The sequence below is a fragment of the Mus pahari genome, chromosome 4 (assembly GCF_900095145.1).
Source record: "Mus pahari chromosome 4, PAHARI_EIJ_v1.1, whole genome shotgun sequence".
Classification (NCBI taxonomy): Eukaryota; Metazoa; Chordata; class Mammalia; order Rodentia; family Muridae; genus Mus; species Mus pahari.
Genome location: NC_034593.1, coordinates 52,953,601 through 52,956,966, shown reverse-complemented (window position 1 = coordinate 52,956,966; position 3,366 = coordinate 52,953,601).

Here is a 3,366-nt window from a genome sequence, read left to right as displayed (position 1 = left end):
CCAGTAAAGAACATCCCTCCATGGCCTCTGCATCAGCTCCTGTTTTCTGACCTGCTTGAGTTCCAGTCCTGCATCCTTTGGTGATTAACAGCAGTATGAAAATGTAAGCTGAATAAACCCTTTCCTCCCCAACTTGCTTCTTGGTCATGACGTTTGTGCAGGAATAGAAACCCTGACTAAGACACTGGCCAAGGGCCTCTCCTACCATTGATGACCAACTAGGCCATCCTCTGCTACATATGCAGCTGGAGCCATGATTCCAAACATGTGTACCCTTTGGTTGGTGATTTAGTCCCTGGGAGCTCTGGGGGTACTGGTTGGTTCATATTGTTGTTCCTCCTATGGGGCTGCAAACCCCTTCAGCTCCTTGGTTCCTTCTCTAGCTCATGGCACTTGGGCATTGGGGACCCTGTGCTCAGTCCAATGGATAGTTGTGAGCATCCACTTCTGTATTTTTCAGGCACTGGCAGAGCCTCTCAGGAGATATCAAGCTCCTGTCAGCAAGAACTTGTTGGCATCCACAATAGTGTCTGGGTTTAGTGTCCAGGTGGGACAGTCTCTGGATGGTCATTCCCTCAGTCTCTACTCCACACTTTGTCTCTGTAACTCCTCCCATTGGGTATTTTTTTCCTCCTTCTAAGAAGGATTGAAGTATCCACACTTTGGTCTTCCTTTTTCTTGAGACTTCATGTGGTTTGTGAATTGTATCTTGGGTATTCTGAGCTTCTGGGCTAATATCCACTTATCAGTGCATATCACATGTGTTCTTTAGTCATTGGGTTACCTCACTTAGGATGATATCCTCTAGATCTATCCATTTGCCTAAGAATTTCATAAATTCATTGTTCTTAATAGCTGAGTAGTACTCCATAGTGTAAATGTACCACATTTTCTGAATCTATTCCTCTGTTGAGTGGCATCTGAGTTCTTTCCAGCTTCTGGTGATTATAAATAAGGCTGCTATGAATATAGCATGTGTCCTTATTACATGTTGGAGCATCTTCTGGGTATATGCCCAGGAGTATTTCAGGGTCCTCAGGTAGTGCTATGTCCAATTTTCTGAGGAACCACCAAATTTGAGCGCATGGGCACAGGGGAATATTTCCTGAACAGAACACCAATAGCTTATCCTCTAAGGACAAGGACTAACAAATGTGACCTCATAAAATTGCAAAGCTCTGTAAGGCAAAGGGTACTGTCAATAGGACAAGACAGCAACCAACAGATTGGGAATAGATATTTACCAATCCTATATCCAATAGAGGGCTAATATCCAATATATACAAAGAACTTAAAAAGTTAGACTCCAGAGAACCAAATAACCTTATTAAAAATGGGGTACAAAGGTAAACAATGAATTCTCAACTAAGGAATATCGAAGGGCCAAGAAGCACCTAAAGAAATGTTGAACATCCTTAGTTATCAGAGAAATGCAAATCAAAACAACCCTGAGTTTCCACCTCACACCAGTCAGTATGGCTAAGATCAAAAAATCAGGTGACAGCAGACTCTGGTGAGGTTGTGGAGAAATAGGAACACTCCTCCATTGCTGGTGGGATTGCAAGCTGGTACAACCACTCTGGAAATCAGTTTGGAGGTTCCAAAGAGACATTTCTAATGAAAGGGGGCAAAAAGAGAGCATTCTGTGCCATGCAAGTTCAGTAATGGTCTATATACAGAGACTAAGAAAAGTCTCACAGATGAAGGCCAAAACATAGTTATTAGAAAGTTTATAAACATTAGCTAGAATATAACATTCTCATTATTTTATTATTCATGAAATGTCATTAAAACATTTTCACTTGATAAAAATGTCAAGTAGGCTTCTGATAAAATTGCAGATGTTTATATTACTTTGTGGAAGTGAAGGAGAAAGTCAGAAACTAAAAATATGTGTATAGCTATGCTTATGTCTTTATATCATGTAAATCTAAATATGCTATTCCAAGGAGGTTATTTCTTGATGGGAACCAAAGATACTACAAAACAACAGAGACAAAGGTTCCTGACAGAAAGACAAGCCCACAGAATGCAACCATGCAGAGGCTGGTGGGAGAAGGGGAGCTGACGGGAATTCCAAAGCAGAAACAACTCCTTTTGTTACACCATGAGACCAAGAGGGCAGTGGTGTGTGTGGCACCACCTTAGAAGCGAACCTATTGTTAAAAACATTTTGCTTCGAACTCGGTAAATTACCGGACTTGTGTATTCATTTAGTCACTGACCCATTTAACAAATGTTTACTTTGTAGAGAACTACAGCACTTCATACTCTTCAAATGTCAGCAGACATTTGGTAGCGTGTGCTTATTCCATGATGGCATTGTTTGTGCACGTTATATGGTGAATTGTGCTCCCGGGAAAAGTGCTTGCTCTAGATTCTATGGTATATGGGCATCAGAAACATGCCTGAGAAGTGATTTAAGTACATATGCTGAGTGAGCAAGGTGGTGGGAAAGGATTCTGTGCTTCAATACCCCTACCAGCAACTTCTCCCTCTGCACAGCTTTTCATGGAATGGTCTGGGTCAGAGCATCTTTTCTTCTTAAGGCATTTTACAGAGAGATACCATTATAACAAAATTGTGGTTTCCCATTTATCTGACAAAGATTCTGAAGATACTTATTGCTTGTGAGCTGTCTTTAGTTCTCTTTAAAGTTTATTACAACTCTTACTGTAAACTCCCCATAGTTAGAAGATGCTGAACTGTATAATGGAGATTCGGAACTCGGCAGCAGCATGTGTCCTAACTCTGTTCCATATTGTGGACGAGATACTTTGAATTGCGACCCAGAACAAACCCTTTCTCCCTTAAGTTGTTCTTGCCAGGGAATTTTATCAGAGAAATAGGAAAAGAAACTAAGACACTAATATACCTTAATAAAATCCAAATTGAAAGAATTCTTAAACAAACACATAGAATAGTATGCCTGATATCCGAACATTTGCTAATTAAAATTACTCATTCCTTGTGTTTCATTGTTTAAAAAGAGCACTTAATGCTCAGTGGCTCTCTCAATGAGCCTTTGTTTGTTTTGTTTTGTTTTCTATTTTTATTAGGTATTTACTTCATTTACATTTCAAATGCTATCCCAAAAGTCCCCTATACCCTCAACCCCCGGCTCCCCTACCCACCCACTCCCACTTCTTGGCCCTGGTGTTCCCCTGTAATGGGGCATTTAAAGTTTGCAAGACCAAAGGGCCTCTCTTCCCAGTGATGGCTGACTAGACTGTCTTCTGCCACATATGCAGCTAGAGACACGAGCTCTGGGGGGTACTGGTTAGTTCATATTGTTGTTCCACCTATAGGGTTGCAGACCCCTTCAGCTCCTTGGGTACTTTCTCTAGCTCCTCCATTGGGTGCTCT